Consider the following 24,408-nt stretch of genomic DNA (forward strand, 5'->3'; position numbering starts at 1 on the left):
CGGCAAAGTGACCATTTTACGCCTTGTCTACATCCATGGGGTCATCAGGCTACCGCTGAGTTTCTTCATAAAATCTCTACGACCCAGCGGTTTTTCTTTCTTACAAATCATATTATCAGCAGCAGATACTCTGCCACGTGTTCTGTCTTACTCGCCGTCCAAGGATGATCGCTTTTGCCACTGAGAATTTGACGCTATGGCATGACAATACAACTCGGCATAGTTAGCGAAGCACTTTCAGAAATTTCGGGGTTATTTCCAAACATGTCTTCAGCATCAGTGTTTCCCTTCACTGGTGCACTGTCTTCAAAGTCTTCTGCATCACTTTGTACTTCATCTTCTAATAAACAGTCATCAGTTTCACTGTTCGACACCTCAATCTCTTCATCGCTTGTTTCACGCAACAACCGACAGGTTGCTGCATCGTCTGCACGGTTTCGTGACGTCATAATGTAATTTTTATCGTGGCCTATAACAAGTAAAAAAAAAACGAATAAAAAACATGTAAATTTATGCTCAAAAAAAGACAATAACACATTTTCCCAGCAACAAAAAACGAACACTAAAGATAACCATACGTCACTTCGACGTAAGGTAGGTAAATATTGACGAAAGTATTGCACTCACCGGGGCGATATGGGTATGTCCTACAAGCTCCGACGGCCGACTGAGTTGACAGGAACGGGCAGGATAATAACGCGAAAAACAAATGAGTTATAACGATTTTTCAAAATCGATTACGTCGTTTCGACGTAGGTTATCTATCTAGGGTTAAATAAAAATACAGCATCCATTACCGGATTCAGTACAAAACAACGATTACTTACTAAAAATGATTTGTCAAACTTCAAAATTAACAAACTCCCATACTCATTTCACAACAAACAACCCATAACAAAAGCCTTGTATATTTCAATTACGTTCCACGCATTATTCGCCTAAATAGTTCGGGCGTCGGTAATAGTTGGGCTTTCAATCTCGTACGAACCACCTGATCCTCTGTATGTGCGTGACTGTCCGTCCGTCTGTGAGAGCTTAATAAAATGTGGTGATAGTTGTACGGGCTCTCCGAGGGAATAAGTCGCGCCAAGGTAATACGCACGAAGGATTTAGTGATTGTCGTATTATGATTATGTTTTCCATTTGGTTCGATGAATTTTCGATATTTCGATTTTTACATTTCTTCTTAGAATATAATTATATTTTTTCTTCATCGTCAAGCTATGTTTTTTTCTACTAGATTCGGTTAGATTGAGATCTCTCTTTCACAACGGGGCGACTTTTCAAAGAGAACAGAAGGAAGATGTAGACTATAGATCGCAATGGTTGGCCCTCATTGGTGGAGACCTGCGTTCAGCTGTCGATGGTCATTCGCTGTGATACTTAGTGGTAAACGATAGTGAAGTTAGATAAAGGTCCCATTTTTAGATAAACACATTTTACATAAAACATATTTTATGCTGTTTAGGTATATGTATTCTTTAAAAAATCTTATGTTTCAAACTTCCCGATGCGATGTGGTAAACTCTGCACGTGGTTTTATCCACCGTTATTTCGCAGAAGTTACAAACAAACAAGCCTTAAAAGTAAATATCTGAAGTTTACCACCTTTTAAATTATATATTTTATTCACCATCAAAAATTAAAGCACTTTCCTTAATAAAAATAAAATAAAAAAAAAAATAAAAATAAAAAAAAAAAAAAAAATCTTTTATTTTCAGGCATCGACGGCCCATAGCGTGTTAGTAAACAGTACAAACTTACAAACTATGTTAGTAGTAACACACAAGTACAAAATAATATAAAATAATACACACAATACATCCAGGATTATTAGAAGATTTATCAAGTCCCATGTCTAACATGCAGCTTGATAAATCTATCCATAACAGGCCCTTCTAGCCTTTCTGAAAATACCTTCAGAATGCTGTTGCTGCTTCCCCTCGATCTGCGTACCACTGATGCCACTTTTTTGCGCATGATCGCGAAATAATCATCAGTGTGCGCATCCGCGAACATCCCTGACGCACTACAGTAAGGTGGAAGCCTCAACAGCGCCCTGAAGGCGTTATTATATTGAATGCGCAGTGCGCTGTCCGCTTTTTGTGTATGATTAGCCCACAGACTGCTGGTGTAGAATAATGATTAAACAGTTAATGATTAAACAGTTAAAACAAGTTAACAATGGTTTGTGTACCAAAATATTGTAATTATCATTGTTAAAGCTTAATGGTTCATAACGATAACTTATCTAAATCCTGTTAAACGATATGAGAACGTAATATTATTACATTAAAACTCTGTTTAGCATAACGAGGTTTAAGCGATTGTGTACTGTGAGTTGTGACGTCACGGTAAGGTTTTGTAGTTATGTATGATATGATAATCCTTATCAGAATTAGGTTTTCAGAGCCTACCTAGATTTGTCTTCGCGTAGGTACCTATGTTTCTCACACTCCGTAACAAATAAGTGGCTATTTCAGTATGCTTTCAAATGTTAGAAAGTCTAATCTATTATAAAGGTAGGTACCCACTTTGTCTTTCTACACCGACACCTTCAATTTCTATAAAAAGCTGTACCTATTTTATCTGGATAAACAGAAGAAATTATCAAGTGATTTGAGGATACTTGGGTCACTATCACCGAAAAACATAAGGGTATGATTTAAGCTGTCACCAATTTAATTCATTTTGTGTTTCTTAAATAATAGGGTTTGCCCTCAAAATAGTAGATTTGTCACCAAATGTAGTCACCAAACAATATAAAATCATTTCCACAATAAATTACCGAAAATCATGGAGATATGGGGTCAAGTACCAAATAAATGATTTTGTATGTATTATAATAGGTTTGTCCTAATAGTATTTAAGCAAACTAATTTAAAGAGATCACCAATAAATCATATATTATATCACTAGAAAATTTCATGAAGGTCTAAAAATGTAGGGTGGTCGTCATCATCATTTCAACCAAAAGAGTCTACTACTTAACTGGCCATGTGCCTCCCCCCAAGGGCTTTAGTTTCCACAGGTAGTATAAATATATTTAAATTAAATTTCTAGCTGAATAGTAAATAAAACAATTAATCAAAGTCAAAATAATCAATATTTATTGTTAAAAATCTCACTGCCCGCGCCCCGCATCGTATGATCGTACCTACAACCAACCTACAACCCATTCGTTGAGGCCCGAAAGCGCGCCATTTTGTCTCCCTTCCCTTCCTCTTCCCTTTGAACATATTTTTATTAAAATTATAAACTGATGTATTAAATTGGTAACGAATACATTATTTTAATAACTGAACGAAATAAAATGTAACTACTGTATTGGTGACAAAATAACAAATAAAAAGGAGTCGCAGTCAGGGATCGATTAATCGATTTATTTGGTGACAGATCTACCATTTTGAGCACCAAGCTATTATTTAAGTAATAAAACTATTATTATAAGAACGAAGTTTATATTCATGTAATGCACTACAATTTTATTGGTAATCCATCTCATATTTTACACATTATATTAACAATAATTTGCTAATTCATACCTGGGAACACTCTTTGTTTATCTGAGAACGAAAATATTTCGTGGCGATAGATCTATTTATTAGGTGATACAACTTGATGACAAATATAAATTTTGGTGACAAAAAATATAGTTCCCAAAACATAACACTCCACCAGTTACCTCCATCTTTCAGAATAGTGCCTGCTTACTGTCTAAGTATCTATTTGCGTTTCTGTGTTTGTAGGTACTCGAATATGATTGTAGAATGCGCTGTTAGATAAATACCCGTATTTGACATCTAGGTACTTAGCGATGCGTCCCTGGCTTCACGCTAAACTCAATCACTTCCTTCATTAGCTTATTGATTCAGCAAGCCTTCCACTAAAATATGATACGGGTACCAACAAATTGTAAACGGCACTTCACTGAAAACCATTGCCAATTTATCATCCCCAATAACGCGAGAGTATCATCCAATCCATTAACACGCTCTTAATTACCACAGACTTGGAATAATTAACTTCAATACAAATAAATATTCATCTAAAGTTATATAAATACACAATCATCCCCAATTTGAAGACCGAATGCTCATTATCCCTTATTTAATCGGCAGTCGTCGATCCTTACCGAACGATATCTTTATACGATAAAAACTTTATTAATGTTCCTACAAAACGTATGTATTATAGACATTAATGAGGCTGGCAGACAGTTTTCAGTAATGAAGCCATGTTACGGCCCTGCGATAAAATTTAAGTGGCCCACACGGACATGAAATGAGTTGATACTCGAATACAGTTGGCATAACAATTGGCTGTATGGAACGACACCGCGGATAGTGTCGGCAACAGATAAAGATAATAATGGCCTACATAGTTAGGCCGCACTCCCGATAGGCCGCTATAAAAACGATTGAGGCCGTAATTATGGTAAGGCGAGAAATTTCTTGACGTGAAAAGCAGCGATAAAATATAAATGTTTGCTCCGTTATCACACCGTGAACGTTACGTACACGCAATTATGCAGACATGATGTATTTAAATGCTGAATACGGCCCCCATGTTACGTTGAATTTGTACTAAGTCACGTTATTCAAACGCAACCACTGAAACAAATTATATTTTTTTCCTGGAAAAATTATATCTGCCATGTTTTTGGATGTGCTTGCACAATTTACGTTGATAATAATTTTGGCACACAATGATCGTTAATTACATGTTTGCGCACGAAATATTAAATAATTTTTCTTGAAACACAATTTCATGGTATTTTTTAACATGAAAGCAATGTTCTTCAAATAACTTGTAAGGTCGAGAACCTGAGTAAAGAAATTAAAAGCTCAAACGAAGGGTCCTTTGAGGTTTTAATTTTGAAGGAAATTTTTAATTCGACCAAAATTAAATGGTTATTTTAATTACATTCTCGTTGAATCTTGCAGTTATACATCGTTACATGTTACGGCACCTCGAGTGGCTTGGCTTAAGTAAAAAAAATTGCGCGTCTGTCGGCAGACAGGGAAGCAATGAATTACATTAATATGAAAACGTAATGTAAGGCTTTACTTAAAATTGTAATTACATCTCAACGAGCGTTTGTAAACTCGAGACGAGGATCTGAATAGCCGGGAAGAAAGTCGCAAGTCGCAAAACTTAATTTCGTACTTGTTATAATTTGTCGTGTCGGGCTAGAAGAGAAATGGCTGTGGCAATTCCATTTTCATGGCGAGTTGTGTGTGAGTCAGAGGTTGCCGTGTCGTCTTGTCAATATAGTACTTGCTTCATTGCGGACATGTTACCTAAATATACGCAGTACCTAGTGTGTAGGAACGCTATTTGTTACGCACGCCGAAGCGGCAAAAAAGGGTTACATTTTTAATCTTACGTGCCTGTACAAATAAATTGTGAAATAAAGTGAATCTCACTTGTTGGTTCAGCTCTGATATTGACAACGTGATTATCTGACCCGTGACGTAAAATAAATCCGTTTTTTCTTCTCTACTACACATCAATTTATTTTTTTGAAAGTTGATTAAAGTATAATTATTTCTGTTTGTCGAAGCGCTTCAATTAATTTTGAGCAAATAAATATCCGTACAGACAAATACGAGAGCAAACGACCATTGTGCTTGTCAAGAGTCTAGACATTAATGGGTTTCAGCGATGTATGTGTCCGACTGTAGCCAATGTTTGCAACTTTCAAAATAATTCTGCTCGTATTGTTTGGCAAGCATTAAAACTGTTTTACGAAAGTATATTTGAAAACAAATGTGACGCGTTTAATAACACTTTTTGGGACGAAAAACACTCGTAATAATGTTGTGAAGTAGGTAAAAGCATTGAAAACAGAGGCTCTATGCTGATCAATGTGAAAGCAATTTATGAAATGTCAGCAGCTTCTATTCACGTTCAGGAACATTTTGTTCTCAATATTGTTTATTGCGTCCGAAGTAGGAGATGTTTTTGCATACTTTTTAAATATTTTGTTTACGTTTTGCAAGATAACGCTTCTATTGTCATAAAATGTGTTTCATAAAAAATACATTTTCGGGGGTCGTGTTTTGATGAAGGTAAAACAGTAATTGGGTAGTGAAATACATGTTAAAGAGCAGCAAGAGATACTACTTTACAATATAATTAATTAAAATAACTTACAACTTACCCAGCGATAAAATAATTCTAAATTTTCAAGTTCTTAACAAAACTGCGGGACAGTCAATTACATAGATAAGGAGCAGGCTAATAACTTCAGGAACTTTTTAACCCTACCAACTTCCTCCCTTGCCTTTTTGTTTTTAAAAAATTGTTCCCGTTGAATACTAATGTTGTACTTAGAAATTCAGAGACCTTCACAAGACTTTTTTCTGGTACTTTACTTATTTTGTGGTTATAAATAGCAAACATTGCTGTTACAAAATTTACTTTATCTACGATCCTATTTAAAGCATAATTAAATGAATTCTAAAAAAACCGGGCAAGTCACTGTTCAATTACTATGTATTTATAATCACGTTAAAGTCCGACAAAATTAATTACTACACACTAAATAAACTAAAATAATAATAGCCTAGATTTAGCACACAGATGAAAAAAACAAAACAATTCGACGCATATAGAACACTACTTCGAAATGTAAGTCAATCGGAGGCCAATTTTTAAGTAATTGGGCTGGTGGTCTAATTTCGAGAATCTAGGCCGAAGGGCTCAATAAGGCCTTGTAACTTCGAAATCAGGCATCCAATCGCTTCCCGGAACTTTGATTAGGTTCACCCCAACAATGTAAGAAGTAGATGTACTTATACTATACGAAACTTCTAAATTGAAACGCAAAAGCCTATGATAATACGAGAAATTGATAATTAACACTTCCTTACCTAAAATGCTCAAAATTTCTATGCGTGGCAAGTTTTAGGGTTATCTAAGAAGTTGGTACTTTGTAAAGATATTACAAACTCCATCAAAGTCCGGTGAGGAAACGCAGCCTATCAAAACAAGTAGGGTCGGTGCCTTGGCGCCCAACTTTAATTGGTGTGAAGTTTATACTTGAGATTACGCGAAGAAAGTGGAAAAGAATGCAGACTATGTAGTAGTTTTATGTTCAAAGTACCTAGCATTATAAACGTTGAATTTGAGTAAGTTTATGTTCAAATCTTGCACATATTCATATGTTCAAACAAGTATTTTTTTCACACAATTTTTATAATGTAAAACGACAGGCAAGAACGATTTGTTGCGTGATTAAGATTTCCAGATTAATCTTGAACGAGATTTTAAGTTAAGAACAAACCAAAATAACCGATTTTTACCTTATCTTCTATATACAAAATCTTTGAAAAGCACCACTAAATAATTCGCTGTTCAACATCTAATTTTATTCATGAAAACTGAACCGGGGAAACTTGCACAGGTTTTAAATGTTAAACCCTAGAGTTTTAAACTTACGTCAACTTCTATGCCAGGTATCCGGAATATCTTGAGCGGGGGAACGTCCCTGGGGGAGTACCGACAGAACTCGCGGTCCCCCCGGTACCATTTGACGGAGTATAAGACCTCCTTCTCGAGGTCGTAGAGGCACTTCATCTCGACTTTGGAGCCGCGTTCTACCGCTTCTGGTACCACCACGTGAACATTGCGGAGGCATAACGAACCTGGGGAAGAAAGATTTATATTACATTTTTGAAGGCAATATTTTCGACTAATATCTTAGGTTAAGTTACAGCCTCTTTATCGTACCATTGCTGGGCACAGGCCTCCTCGCACCCGGAGAAGAATTGAGCGTTAATCACAAGGTTTCGTTATGTATTGTTCTTTTATTCATAGTGTAAAAACCAACTAGACAGGATGCAGGGTTACTAATATTATGAGCTATCGGAGGTGATCGGTTTTTAATGTTAGGTACAGGTTTTACTTCCGCACTTCCGAAAACAATTCTCGTATGTATATCAATATTTGAAATAAAATAATAATCGCCCCTCGGCTGTTGAACGGACTTTAGGAGCTCTCTGTCAAAAAGCGGTAAGTTACTGCGTTTGTTCATATTTATTATCAACGACGCGCTCTTAGGTGTATAGCAGCCGCACAGGACAGGCAATCATGCAGTTAAACACCGATCAGTACCGCTGCTACGTAAATGGGTGGGTGAACAGTTAGGAAAAACCTAGACATAGTAGGTATATTAATAGGTATTTCAACCAGATGTGGTGCAAACAAGTGCTATTATCAGTAGGTAAGTCAAGTAATGAGGTTGATAGGCACATCTCATTGAACTGTTAATTAAATAGATAATGTTTAAATGACTGCATATGTTTATATTATTACTAGGTACTTGAACCAGATAATGTGTAAACAAAGGATGCTAACCAGCTGTTCAATAAGATCAGTTCTTTGTTTAAATTGTATTTGGATACTAATGTTCAGTGGTAAATATTGGTTTTTGAATCATAATGTCGGTTAGAAGAGTTTAATGTCAAAGTTAGTTTTTTTTAGTTTGAATAAGAAACTTGTTTGGTTTATTCTGAAGTAGTGCAATAAAGTTATGCTATACTTTTGTTATATGAAATCTGATGTACCTATATAAAAACGTTTTTATAGGCGTCGGACTTTAACGGTCAAGTAAAGTTGCAAAGTTCCAAGAGCTAAGAGAAAGAAGCTGCAAAAAACTCCATAGATTCACGTTATGAAACTTCCAGTTTTAAAATTGGATGGTAAAAAACTTAATTGCCATTTCTGCTTTTAGTATTTTTTGGTTTCATAATCTTTCGCCAAAATGCTTGCTTCTTGCTGCTTGTATGTCTTTTTATAACCCGAAAGGATAGAAAAAATATACCTAAGTGGCCCTACGATATACCTAATTTAGCCTCCCAACTACCGTAGCCGTCTTTTTTTTTTAATTTAGGTAAGTAAACTGCGTTATTCGTATCTTTATAAGAGGGCGTTTTAGGCTTCATTTTAATATAAACCTTCTTCATTTTGTCTTATATTCAGGTATGGCTACATTTTCTATAACAACATTCATTATTTTCAAGTCTATTAGCTTTATACTCTTTAATTTTACTGTTAAAAATATAAACGACTGTAATGAACGTTCCAGATAAATAATGCTGTAGTTATTTCTTATTAGAACTGAAGGATAAACTCTTGTTATTATTTTTACTCTTTTTGGAACATTTTGACTCTGGTAGATAAAAACACGGTTCCACGACTGAAATAATTGATAATAATTTTCCATCTACTCTCTTATATGCTATACCTATTGAAAATTTTATAAAATGCATACTTTTACGTAAATTCATGAATTAGTTTTTATATCTAAGTATTTTTGAACAAAAATATTTAATACAGTAAACTATCCGAAAGCACATGCGTCCCCGTTCTATATTTATCCAGTTCGACAATAAAACTACAATTTCGATGATCTTTTATATAGATGGGAGGTTTCTAAAGGACATTGGGTGTAACAGCGCGGGCGGGTCAGATAAATGCGAAAATTGATGGAATCCCATTTGAAGAACCTTAGCAGACGTGTACTTCTGTTAATGCAATTTGTTACTTCACAACTGCTCTAAAACTATTAAGGAAAACTATTTTGGGAAAACTTTTACATCGTATGTTTTACTCAATTATATCTCATTTATTTTTGGTCACATGTTTACAGCGCTCTCACGTTAGTGGATTTTCCGTTCGGTTTTTTTTACGCTCGATAAATTCCAAGCGACAAAAAGCTGTCGCGCGGTTTCACGTGTCATCTTTTAAACCGATGATTGTCAACTGTTCACTGCCATCCATATAAACCGTTTGGCAGGACTAAGCGGGACATTCACTAGTGTGAAAGCGCAGTTAATCTAGATTCTGTGCTCAGAAAATCGTAAGTCTTTGTTGACCTATGAATCGAGGCCAGAGCCTCAAGCTCTTATTAGGTTGTTGCTGGCAGACAAATGTCCCTCATGGATTATTAGGCATTCATTTCGTGACAGAAGTCATAGTGGCTGATTGTGTAGATTTATGAAGCTAATATACTCTTTTGCAAAAAAAACGGCCCCTATGCGAAATCTTAGTTTTACTGGAATATGTTCCAGGCATCAAAAGGGCTAGATAAGCATGCGTAATACGTAGGTATGCCTTTTGAAATTCACATAAAGTCGTTAAAACCACGATTTTGCATAGATGCCCGCTTTTTTTGTAAAAGAGTTTATTTAGGAGATATGAGATTGTCAGTGTAGTTTGGTGGTTTACTAAGTCCAAATTATTGCATACTATTTTATTTTATCGCTATCCGACATTTTTTGATGATACATGATACCAACTTCTCTTGGCACATCTCTTTACTAAAGTGAAGAGGACTTAATCCCTATAGACGAAACCTTATAAGCTGTAAATAAAATATGTAACTTAACACGGGTACTTTAACCAATATGTAACTTAAAACGCTAAGTTATTCCTCATTACGTGACTCGTTAGTCGTAGCTCATTTTGGTGTAAAAATGTGCTTTTCTAATAGTTCGGTTTACAACTGTGCAAAAAGACTGATTATAGTGCCGACAGCGGTTGCAATATGCAGTGTTTAAGTTCAAGCAGTTTGTGTTGCATGTGGCTTTGAGCCAACCTACTTAAACGTAATATCACTCCAAGTCCTAACTTTGGAAAAATCTAGTAAAAAAATATTGCTTTTGCTTTTTTTGTGGCTTTTAAATTATTTGAATGAGGTGCTTTGAATTTTTGATTCATTCTTATTTTCGATAAGATATGGCGTTGTCTGAGTCAGCAACAAATTACGAAGTTGCTGAAAAATTCCTACCAATATAATCCAACGTTTCAATTACATGTGTCATTGAAGGGGACATCCTCTAAATAATTATTATACAATAGGTATTACTAGCTCACTTAATATATTATATATATGCCTGCATGAAATAAGCAACAATATCTCCCCAATACGTAGTTACATAAATTTTTGCCATCCATTGTAGTCTGAAGATCACGCAGACATAAAAATATACAGAGATATCAACTAATTCTATTATATTATTTCCTATATATGTCTCTTTGTCCATTAAGAAAAGTATATACCACATATTTCCAAGAAAATGGCTCGCTGTGTGCCAAATAAATAATGAGGAATATGAACAAGGCCTTATTGAGAGAACTAGCGTTATACGCCTAGAAGCCTTGATACTGTCATTTATTATAGCTAGCTATATTCTTCTATATAAATAAATCATAAAGATGCGAGCTGGTGCTCAGTGATAATGCCAAACATCTGTCTAAAATCTTGTACTGAGTCACCTGACGGATTAAACAAGAAAAGATGATGCGAGTAAACAATAATTGATAAAAGATATCTGAATCCAGAGGACTAATTATTAATAATATTATTTTACTAAGCGTAACACATACCATGCACTTTATGCAGTCAACTAATAAACCTACCAAATACACTCAACTTACAAAAATCAAACTCCACCCGCCTCAGATTTTACATAACCAGTTAAGAAAATGAACATTTCATCAACACAACTCTAATATCCTTATTACTATTGGGTATGGAAGTAGGTCGTCCATGAATGATTGGCTCGTTCATATTATGCGTAAAACGGCCATTACCCGCCGTAGGAAATACGACCAAACGAATCGTTTAGAACTCATTCGCAGAAATTTTTATGCGCCACCGAATATGAGATGTCAGGCATACATTTCAGGGCGCGTTATGAACATGGACCCCTATTGGTCGTTAAAATAAACGATTTTTTTCAGTCGGTATTGCGTCAGCAGTTCGTCATTTTGGTGCAGTGTTGGTGTCATTTAGTTTGGTAGATGTTCGCAGTAGTACAGACACACATAAACAGAAGTATAAACATCGCGGTATAATTATTTTTAATGAGACCATTAGTAAGTATGACTCAATACACATTGTTTAACTAACAAAGCAGGAAGCTCCATTTTAGAATATTAATAGTTAAAGTTCCTAATGTAAACATAGAGTACAATACAATGGCACCTATTTCTTTTTATTCAAATCTAATGGCGAGGAAAAATAATAACGTTAAAAACATAAGATACGCAAAAGCTCTGAGATAACATAAGAAAGACGTTTCAATTGTATTTCTTTGCTAGCATGAGGTCAGAGTCAGTCACCCGTATGATTGATTTGCGAATGTAAGGAAAAGGGACAATGATCCAGAAAACTTGCGCATACTAATATTATAGCCAAATATATAGCTGGAAAGAGGCAAGACAAGAATACTTCTCATTTATACAGAGCTATATATAAGAAGACTTGATTGTACATAGTGACTACTCATCATCTGCCAAGCTTTTTCCTAACTATGTTGGATGTTGGGGTCGGCTTCCAGTCTAACCGAATGCAGACGAGTACCAGTATTTTACATGGAACGACTGCCTATCTGACGCAATCCAGGAAGCTGGACATTTATTATTGACTATGGCTACTAGAATATATATGAGCAAACCGTTAAAATTTCCATAGAATAGGCCTATTATTGTCCCTTTGTCTAAGATGGTCATGTCCTATATTATTATGACTCAAAATTATAGTACTCGTTCTGAAAGCACTTATGTGAGGTAGCAACATAACCATAATAACATACAGGTACTTGTAAAGACAACCCTTAGAGCACCCATAAAATCTAACGACTTATAAAATGATCGAAGTATTTAATAAAATTCTCACATTTTCGATTCCAAAGGATAATTTGATCAATAGATATTTACAACACAAAAAGAAAACTATCCTAGTAGAACAATAAAAAAACTAAAAAAAAAATAAAAAAAAAAATAAAAAAAAAAATGAAAAATAAAATAAATAAATAAATTAATAATAAATTATAAAATTGATGTAAAATGACAAAGATATTACAAACCGGGTTGTCAAATACCAGTTCTAATATAATGAAATGACGTGAATAATATTCGCGAAGTAATTTCCTCGATCGTAAAATTCTAAGCGCACATATTACTTGCCATGCAGTAAGTTTGGTACGTATAAAGAAACTCCCCGAGTAACTTTGGCAATCTTGAAGTTATTATTATTTAACGACTCTATATCTTGCTGTTTTCATTACACATTAATAAAGGCTTGCTTATGACGTGATTTGATATCAATATTTGGCACTGTTTTCTTTGGTAGGTTGTTTTGCTTGCTGCCGAAACTGTGCAATATCAATGTAACAAAACATTCGAATAAAAATCATTGGTTTAACCGACTGCCACACAGGGTAACACTGGCCAACCTATTGATTACAATTCGTGACGGTTGTTAGATTAACCGAAAAGCTTTTTATATTCTTGAGTTTTGTTTTCTTATTTCACATTTCTGATCATTCCTATTGTACAAATATAGGTAGGTATAGCTTAACTTTTTAATTTAAAAGTGACTTTATTTTGGTTCTTAGAGAAAATTCCATATTAATTCATGATTAACTTAACATGTAAAAGCCTGATCTTATCCAAACACTACTATGTACTTATTTACATTCAACAAAAAAAAAACGAAGAACATACTATACCGTTTAATATAATATTTAAAATATTCATAGCGTGTTATAATCTTAATAGAAAAACAACAGTGAGTTCACAAACAGCTTGTATTAAACTCCTGTAAATTAATAACAAGAATAGCGTGAGGCTCTTTTAATTTAATGCCAGTTTTAATTAAATTGTTATGTTGCTGAAGGCACCACACATTGTATTGTTTAGATTATTTCATAGAGATACAACATGGACTTAGAATATCTACATTCAATTTTGTATTGAATTGTTATTATATTGATGTATTTTTTTCTTAATAAAAAGTTCTAATACTAAATGGTTATAGATTCGCGCACTGCACGATTAATGAAATTAATTCAGTTGTTACGCAACGTCTTGCGTGCTTAGCTTAATTACTAGATTCTCGTCAGAATCTAGTAATTAAGCTAAGAAAGAGATAGAAATCTACACTTTTAATACAAGCACTAGTTGAATACATCTCAAAGAGACTATGGACCTTTCATACAGAACTAGCCGTTTGTACGCGGTTTGATCCGCGTTCCGTAGGAACTACTTACTGCTCGTACCGGGATTAAATATAGCCTATTGTTACTCGGGAAGAATGTAGCTTTCCTATAACTTTCCAATTCTTCAAATCGTTTCAGTAGTTGCGCAGGCTTTAGATTACAAACAACTTTTACAGCCTTTTTATCGTCTGGGCACAGGATTGAGCATTAATTAGGGTACAAACAAACTAAGAAAAAAATCTTTCCATTTTACCTAATACCAATACATATTGTAGTAAAGCAGATATCCCTTCGTTACGTAACAACAGGTCACTGTTTCACGCAAATGTGCACACTGGACAGATGGTTGCTACCAACCTGCTGACTAGCTAATCTTTTTACTGCAGCACGGAATAATAAATATACCGTGCAGCCTAGGCACGGCGGAAATACCTGGTTTTCACATATTTGTTCATTTATCAGATCAACGGTTTTTGAGAATTTTTGACACAAACATTCTGTCTAATATCGGTTTACGTGATGCTTGAAATGTCACGAACGAATTATAATAATTCCCACAAACTTATTGTATGCGCAAAAACCAGTTACTAGTTTTAAATAATGAACACAACAAAATAGTAAACAATAATTCCCGGTATTTAGTTTCATTCCTAAAGCTAATCCATTCAAACATACATCACATTGTTTTGTTTCGTTATCAAAAAAAAATGTTGTCAATTTATGTTCACAATTCAGCGAGAAATATTTGTTTTTATAAAAAATATACTCCGTTGATAAATAAAAAAAAAATATGGCGCACTAATTCAATCTGGCCACCGCCATGATTCACGTCCTAAGCCTACATCATCCGAACGTCCATTTGTATTCTATATCCATTGCTCGTTCAGCCATTCAGATAATAGCATTATGCTATTGCAATCGCGTATTGTACGAGCAATAAAATTTACCGACCGCTTGCATTATTACGTTGGTAATTTTGTGTATTTGTAATTGGGTTCCCATTTGGGTGTAATTCAAAATTATGAGCTGTTTTAAACCATGGTATACCACATTATTTTAACAATGTTAATTAGAAATATTCATACTATTTTAATGCCTTAAAACTCAGAGCTAAGTAATTAGGAAAATTAAATAATGTAAAGATAACAACGTTGTATAATACTTGGATAAGAAAAATAAAATTTTACAGTTTCTAATTTGTTTAAAGATAGCAAAGTTCTAAGAGTCTTAAGCTAAGTCATTATCCAACTAAGTTAGGTAATTTTATATTTTTACACTCGAAGTTTTTAAACAAAAAATACACGCAGTTCATATAAACCATGTAAAATAAAACAATTATTATTATGCAAATAAATAACCGCAACATTTATATTGTAAAATATATTTTATAAAACATTAAAACCACAAAAACGCTGAACAAACAAAAAAGAAACAAAATATATTCATTCAATTTAGCGATATTTTTTAGACTACCGCCCAAACTATCGAATTAGTGGTCCTGTTTTGTTCGGCTATCGGAAAATTACTGGACCGCATGACCGCTACAATTGTATTGTGAAAAAACCTTTTTTTCTTCAAGTATCGAAAATAAAATTATTATTTAGATATTTCACTTATAGTGCCCGTACACTGCAGTCAAAAAAGTCGTGGTGGCCTAGTGGACAAAGAACCAACCTCTCGAGTATGAGGGCGCGGGTTCGATTCCAGGTCAGGCAAGTACCAATGCAACTTTTCTAAGTTTGTATGTACTTTCTAAGTATATCTTAGACACCAATGACTGTGTTTCGGATGGCACGTTAAACTGTACGTCCCGGCTGTCATTAAACATCCTTGGCAGTCGTTACGGGTAGTCAGAAGCCAGAAAGTCTGACACCAGTCTAACCAAGGGGTATCGGGTTGCCCGGGTAACTGGGTTGAGGAGGTCAGATAGGCAGTCGCTTCTTGTAAAGCACTGGTACTCAGCTGAATCCGGTTAGACTGGAAGCCGACCCCAACATAGTTTGGGAAATGGGTCGGAGGAGGAGGAGTGCCCGTACACTGCAGACTTTTAGTCAGCCAATAGTTTTCATGGGCTCATAATTGAGTATCAGACCTTCTAAAAGATTGATTGGAATTAAGATTTACTTTAAAAGAAAACTTTTGCTAACCATCGGGTCAACTGTCAGCCCAGCCGACTGTTTAGTCTCCAGTGTATATTTATTTTTATACTGTACTAGCTTCCGCCCGCGTAGAGTTCGGTTGTAGCGCGTTTCCAAGAGAATTTTTAAAAAGTCCGGGATAAAAACTATTCTATGTTCTTTCTCTAGGTCAACTCTATCTCTGTACCAAATTTTACTAAAATCAGTTCAGTGGTTTAGACGTGAAAGCGTAATAAAGAGACAGACAGACAGACAGAGTTACTTTCGCATTTATAATATTAGTAGGGATATATCTACCTGAATTATTTTCTACATAAAGACTTAATTTCTTTGACTAGTTGATTTATTGATAAAGTCAGGAAATGAACTGTGAAATTAATATTCTGTCAGAAACAGTTTTTATTAAAATTATTTATATTTTAACGCGCGATAAATTTTCATCGGTTATTATAATTTCTGGTGTATTGACCTGAAAACAGCCTACGAAAATATATTATGATTTAAAACACTCTCATTTTTAGTAATGGCTTTCTGCGTATTTTTCTTATTAAAAATAATTACAAAGTTTATATAAGTAAATCAAAATACTTTACATTTTTAATGACCACTTTTATCGTAAAAGGTCATCTCATTTTTTTTATTGAATCTAAATAGGTATGATAGATCCTATGCCTATTTGCTTTGCTGCTAAAACTGGCATACCCTTATTAATTCAGCTATTTGGTACTTGTAGCATTACTCAATAAAAAAATAGAAACTAATCATTACCCTTCTGCCATCATCTAATTTAAAGTCAGCGTATCATGTTTTAATCTTCCATACTTGTCTGTGTGACGTCATCTCACATTAGAAATACTTTTCATAAGAGTCTATCACCAATAAACAACTGTATGTATTTCTGAACTTTTAATCTTGCTTATAGAATTCACCTTTGCACACAACACATTTTATGACAACACAGTGCAGTTATGCAAATGAATACATTATCCGAAAATCAGGCTCAAAATGTGTTGTCGGCCACTGATATTATATTATTAATTAATATCACTGACACGTAATTAAATGGAAGTGCACTTAATACATCATAATAAAATGGATTACCTCATCACGTGATTTACCTGTTCATTACCTTAACGAAGTTCCCACTGTGAATTTTGTACGAGTTTATAATATAGTTTTATTGGCACCCAGTCAAACTGATAGTGAAAAGTATTTTTTTCAAATATTTAACATCAGCACTCTTTTAAAAATACACCTAAAAGTGCTCTTTTTCTAATAACAATAACAATATATACAGTAATTTACAAAAAAATAGGCCAAATGTACTGTATTTTAAACAATTTAAATATTTGACAGTTATGTATATTTTTGATACGAGTGCAGATATTTTTATTATTAAATTGATGTAGCATCAAGTTTGTTTCGCTAAAGTTTATACAAACAGTAAATAATTAATTCAGCTCTAATTACTTTCTCATCGGAGAAATTATAGATAATTGCCTTAATTAAAACCTGAACGGATTAATAGTTGTAGACTTTAATGTTAGACAATTTATCAAGTTTTGCTCCCTTCGATCGATAGAGGAAAGTTACAAACTATTCTGGAGGTCAGGGGATATGACAATAGATTAATGAAAGTCCAAACACAGACATTGTTCTCTATTGTGATGTACACACACACACACATGTATCTTAATCGTGTAGTCTAGTTGCTTTAGAAAACTAACCTTTTCTAACCTGCAGATTCTCATGTTTACGAAACTGCAAGTTTTGTGCACGAAAAGCGAGCGCACACATGCTGACGCGTACATAGCTTAAACGAATCCAATTCCCAATTCCGCTGCATTCTGAAAATGACCCTGTCCATGCTCCTATTCCATTTGATCGACACCCCGTAGCCGTGGGTTGCGGCTGTAACTACGGGAAACAGCTTCTAATTAACGAAGTCGTAAAGTAAAGAAATATACCAGCTTTTTTTCTAAATACCTCACAATAACAGCTTTTGCTTCATGAAAACCAAATGCATTAACAGCCTCAATTCCCACAGCCAATGCCAAGAGCGGGTGTTTAGCCGGTCGTTGATCTCAAACCGCGTAATAGTGTGTCCCTTCCTGAATTCAGTGACTACCGCCGCGGCCACGAAAAGCTTTGCAAACATTTATTATTCAAAAGATTTCCGTATGACGCCACTAAAATGGGTTCAATAGCCTCATTCAAAATAATAGCTGTGTATTTTTGAATACTTTTGACTTTTTGATGGTGATTATGTAGATTTCAGTCGTGCACCACTATCTATCTGTAGTGGACCACGCACTGCCGTGTTAACGAAATCTTAATATGTAAGCACTACGTGTATTTTGTACTAGCTTCTGCCAGCGGTTTCACCCGCATCCCGTGGGAACTACTTCCCGTACCGAGATAAAAAGTAACCTATAGCCTTCCTCGATAAATGGGCTATCTAACACTGAAAGAAATTTTCAAATCGGACCAGTAGTTCCTGAGATTAGCGCGTTCAAACAAACAAACAAACAAATTCTTCAGCTTTATTATATTAGTATAGATGCCAACTGAAGCATAGTTCCTATCAATATAATATTTGGTCTTCGTGCGCAAAGCTCGCTGTGTGATTGTGTGTGATCCGTCTACATCTCAATTATTATTTTAATTGTGAAAATTATTTTTATGATGACTATAAGTATTGCTTAGGGCCTCTGAGCGCCAATTTGCTTTAGTATTTAACAATTTACAAGATTAATGCCTTGTTTCACCTCTGAGTTAAAAAACTTATTTTCCAAAAAATCGTCTGGATTTTTCTCCTGCAACGAATTATATTTTTTCTGGGAATCAACAATCTGTTATAAATACTATTTACCAGGAATATTAAATTAGCAGCCGAGTGGATTATAGATGTTAAGATTGCTTTAAGTACTCATCATTATGAAAATTGAAGAAAAATGGAGTGAACTATTTATCACTCAACAATTTTTGACAACTGGGTCAAACTCAAATAAGTACTCAGTAGGTTATTTTTTGGAAAGGGAAAAACAACTTTCACCTCTAATATCAACTCAACATAAATTGAGGAAAATGTAAAGAGGGCAGGTAATAAGACATTCATTATTATATTTTATCTAATCATCCATATTACCTATCATACATCTAATCATCGTCCTCTGTTGTGTATGAGGAAAATGCCCAAAAAATCTCCCCATATGAGAGACGGACATTCATGACCATAGAGAACAAAAGGATGAGCGGAGATGTCATAATGAAAAACCTTGCAACCGTGGGTTAGCAGCGGCGAGGGAGTGTCAGACTATTACTGACTAAAAACCATCGTATTCCGTCATAGGCTTTTTATGTGCCAGGGCCGCGGTATCTCTTTCGAACAACCCGCAGCACATTACTGGCCCTCATACGCATTCTCTGGGACCCACATATACTAATACTAAAACCAAATCACCAATCAATCAATACCAATTTTTGACAGATGTCCCTAAGAACTCGAATGCCTCGTCGTTTTGGTCACGCCTACCGTACGTAATTGACCTAGAAGAAGGCGCCTGACCTACTTGCCTCATAGCATCTCCGTTCATCTATCATCCTCCGTGTCCACTAACGCCATTTTGTATGGCGCCCCGTTAACCCAGTCCAGAGCGTGTCAGCTCGTGAGAGACGCAATTGTCGTGATTTGATCACGTCGAATCAAGTCTGACGAATAATATCGCTCTTGCGAACGTTGAGAGATGTTCGTAGCTTGGCAGTGTGTATCTCTGGATTGTGTATTCTGTGTTTGTATTTACATGTGTAGTGTGTAAGTCTGTTTTTAAGTTTAAATAGATAACTGTGAAATAGAGGTTAATAGTACAATTAGATAATGCGGTTTTTAAGAATGATTTATGTAATGTTTACGAAATAAGATATAAGCAAATAGAAAACTAAGATTTTTTAGACCAGGACCGAGAACGTATCATGTAAAATAAAGTAAATAAAACCAGCTACAATATTGGAAAATTCGGTAAAAACTGAAAGTATTTATTTCTTAGTATTTTTACGAGCAAAATGAAAATTCGACGGTCCAACGACTGGTCAGCTATTTTGATAAATAAAACAGAATAAAAAAACAAGCTTCATAGTTATTTTCATAACGTAGTCACATAACGGTTGAAAGAATAACAAAAAATCTCAATACCCATGCGAAAAAAATTAAAAAGCAACGAAAAATGAACGTACAACACACGCTCTTCACATCACTTATATGTTTTTGACGCACAAAATTAAAACAGAAATCTTTTTTCGTGAGCGCTAACCAGCGTAAAAATTGAAATTTCATGTTAAGTTGTGATTGCCGGGGAAGTGGAGTTCGCGTTGGCAGATTGCCAGGGTAGATACAAAGTTTTGGGAGCGCTTCTTGGAGAAGATATAGGCGACAAGCGGACGAAAGCCCGTTCCCGGCCGTTCAGAACAAAATCAGGCGTGGCGGGCACTGCGTGAAAGACAATGCGCTTTCGAAGTGACATTATGCAGAGTTTCTAGAAATAAAATAGTAGCCTTTTATTGAATTGCGCAGTACATACATAAATAAAGCCACAGGGCAACATTACAATATTTTTATTGTTAATTTTTCACATGATTAATTACACAGAATGGTATCGAGATGGTCGATTCACCTATAAAGCATACGAACTGTAATAATTAAAGCTCCATTGCAAAAGGCTTATTCTTATGCGGAAAAATATCAAAACAAACCGTGGATATTAATTGAAATCATATTGCAGTTTTAATTAATTTATTTTAATTACCTTCCTCGTGTGTTAATAGTTTTTTTCTTTTCAATATGCAGGATATCAAAGAAGATTATTGAATAATAAATACTCTCTTTGAGTCTCTGACTACTGCTTCGTTATTGAATTTAATCTACATCGATATAGTTATTGGCACGAATCTTGAACACTGACCTACATCTGCGCAGAAGTGATTTATTAGCAAAGAACCAATCCCGAGTGACGGCTATGACGCGATGCACTGCGGGCCAATCACCGCTTTAGCCCGCCCCCGCACCTCACTTCATACCACAAAAGGGACCCAATAAATTAATTCTGCGCAGGTGAAGGTCAGAGCTCAAGATTCGTGCCGATAACTATACCTTCATACATAACAAACAGATGAAATCTTTCAAAATAATAGAAATAATTTCTCGGAACAAAATAAACGTTCATAAAAGTATAAACAACTCAATTTTCTTTTGCAATCTCTAGCTCCTACATAAGATTTCTTCACGTATTATAAGGAAGACGTTCTCAGCTATTCTGACACTTCATGAAATACTTAGACTAAAGTAAACACGGGATTCGCGCTCTCAAAATAAGGTTGCCTCGCGCGATGTGTCTTAAGTGGTCCTACGAGAAATGCCTCATTTAATTTTAATGTATCTTGGACAAGACACTTTAGCACACTCCCTTTTGCCAGAAAACTTTGAAGCTAAACGTAGCACTCCCTATACAAATCAACACAATAGATGCTGACGTTTTTGCATCTTATTTGCATCTTAAAAACGTTAAGAGGCCGTTTTTTTACGTCAGAATCTTGAGGAAGGATTAAGGTTTTTGCAATTCATGACGAACAAAAGAAATGTTTTCTCTTTCGTGTTTAAGATGCTTTTTATATTGAAGGTTTTAGGGTAGGGTATTTGTTTTGGCAGCTGAATCGGTGATGGCGTATTTTGTTTGATGGCATTCACAGTTTAATGACCTTAATGATTCTTTTGTATTGCAATACAGCTTGCTGCTAACTATCTTCTTTACTTGTTTCTCTACATGTCTTCGGTGTTTTCCATATAACCGATACTTCAGTGTGACATTCTATATTTGAACCAGAGGAATTTAACAAAAATCCTATATAAAACCCCATTACTGCCGTCCATTTGATCTCGCAAAAATATCCGCCACACATCAGTTTACAATAAAATGGGATCCAATTCAAGTTTCATGCTGAGTTATTTATCTATTGTGTGTCGGCGAGGCGTTCCGTTTATCTACTTTATACAACCTGAGCGATCATAATACCATACAAAATCGAACACATTCTACGTGCTGAATAAACTGCTTGCTTTACATACTTGGATTGGAGCGTATAGGTTATGTGACATCTTCGGAATGAGAATATTATATTTTGGGTCTTATTTTCTAGAGGTATTTTTTTGGTTTGCTTTACGATATGAATTTTGGTAGGTAGGGAAGGTAGTAGTAGGTTTGATTGTAGGAAAAAAACTGAAGATTAACTAAGTTTTGTGTCATGCGCGGGTAGGTACATAAGTATGTGCCGATGGTGGTAATAAAATTGATTTATCATGATGATATTCCCAGAATTCAAGCATCATTGTTAGGCATAGCAGTTCTACATGGAAATGAAGGCAAACGAGCATCCGCAGTCTACAATCATCATTCCCATTCATTCATCTCAAAATCATTAACTAACCGACGCAGGCAGGTGCTGCTATACAAACAGAATACGGTTCGCATACAATGAATCAATTGGGCCTTGGCGCTTCCAGCCCTACCTCCTCACTACATAGTATAAAACAATTTCGCTTTTTCTATCTCTATGTCCCTCTGTACGCTTAAATCTTCAAAACTATACAACCGATTTACATGCGGTTTATTTAATAGATAGAGTAATATCATACATTAAATAGTGGGACAATACTTTTATCCCGTGCGAAGCCGGGGCGGGTTGCTAGTTAGATGATATAATGTTAAACAGAAGCAAATAAGAAAGCGATATTTCAAGCTTTATTGCCACTCCATTATTTATGTGTTACACCTGATTATCTCGGAAACGACTATGCTAGTCATAAAAATAATGGATAGCTTGGCCAGAGCTTATAAAATCGGGCATCGTGAGCTATGAGAACTATTGTACGCAGGCACTTTATTTAAAGAAGTTTTAATGGTGTCGTCGAACGCTTGTTCTAAAACCCTTTATTTTGAAGTGTACTTTTAGGTTTCTTTGTATGCGTCAGATGTTGAATAAACGATAAGATACTTAAAAGTCACGATAGATGACGTACATACTTACATGCGATAAGTAACATGATGAAGAAACTACGTGTAACTACTTAGCTATCTTGGCTATGGTTTATTTTTTATTTTTCAGCATTTAACTTTCTTTCATACAAAATTGTAATTGACTAATGAACCGACGCAGGTTGCTGCCTCAAGTTTAGGCACCTATTTCTGCATCTCTATTTTTTGCGTCCATTTAGAAAAATATTCTAACTGCAAGATACTATTTCAGCAGGATGCGGGTGAAAAGCAGAAACCAGCTACTATTTCATATTTTTACAGATAAAAATCTCTATTTAAGCCCAGCAACCCCAGTACTTGCTTTAGAAAATTACTCAACCGTTCATGAACCTGTTTAACAAGTGCACACAGTTCCTTTATCTTATCTACAATTTACAACTGAAAGTACTCTGAATTTAATGGAAAGGAAATACTATGATTATTTCAAAGGAATTAACGATTAATTTTCATTGCCGTGCTCCACAAAGGCAGCTTTCAAAGAAACTTCTGTAAAACTTAATTTAATTTATAATTTTCTTGGTACGTATAACTTACTAAATAGAGAATAATTTTCATTAAATATTGTTTACGTGTGCTCCTAGATTCTAGGAAGAAAGCCTCTATCTCATCTTTTCACTTAAGCAAGTAGGTTATGTTAAATGTACCAGTCAACTTACCAAAAGTAATGGTGCCTAAGAATCTTTGTTCCAAAAACATTAACGCGTTTCCCACTGACATCTTTCCATTATCTGCCGTCTTTGTTCCCGACAACAAACCCTTTACTTCACAACAAAGCAATATCTATTCGGCCTTCCAGATTTCACGGTAACAAATTTCATTTCAGCCAAATGTACACTGTCTCTTTACCATAACTTTCCATAATCCATTACGAATCTATCAGAGGCAGAGACGATTGTGCGCCAAACCCGTCTTACGTATAGCATTGATTTGCACACATCTACTTCTATAGACAGGGTATCTTAACCAATCAGAGCGTTGGAATAACGAATTATTCGAAATCGAGTGAATAAAGTGGACGATAATTTAATCTGTAAGGGTGCTAGACTCCTCGTGGGTTTAGCAGTCGCATAGCGTAACTGTTGTACACGGGGTCTCGGGTTTGATCCGAAGAGCTCGAGATCGATCCGAAATATCTTTGTGGGCTTAAAGAAACTTTCACAAAGCAGAGCC

The 24,408-nt window shown here is 35.1% G+C and overlaps 1 long non-coding RNA gene across 1 annotated transcript; it reads right to left on the minus strand.

Annotated features, from left to right (window-relative positions):
• Positions 1-1,691: 1,691 nt before the first annotated feature.
• LOC124629535 lies at positions 1,692-21,400 on the minus strand. The gene is made up of 4 exons (XR_006984303.1): positions 21,388-21,400; positions 17,947-17,951; positions 13,330-13,333; positions 1,692-2,047 (listed from the first exon to the last, which is right to left on the minus strand). It is a non-coding gene; the product is annotated as an uncharacterized LOC124629535 (long non-coding RNA).
• Positions 21,401-24,408: the final 3,008 nt, after the last annotated feature.

This window comes from Helicoverpa zea, chromosome 4, assembly GCF_022581195.2.
Source record: "Helicoverpa zea isolate HzStark_Cry1AcR chromosome 4, ilHelZeax1.1, whole genome shotgun sequence".
Classification (NCBI taxonomy): Eukaryota; Metazoa; Arthropoda; class Insecta; order Lepidoptera; family Noctuidae; genus Helicoverpa; species Helicoverpa zea.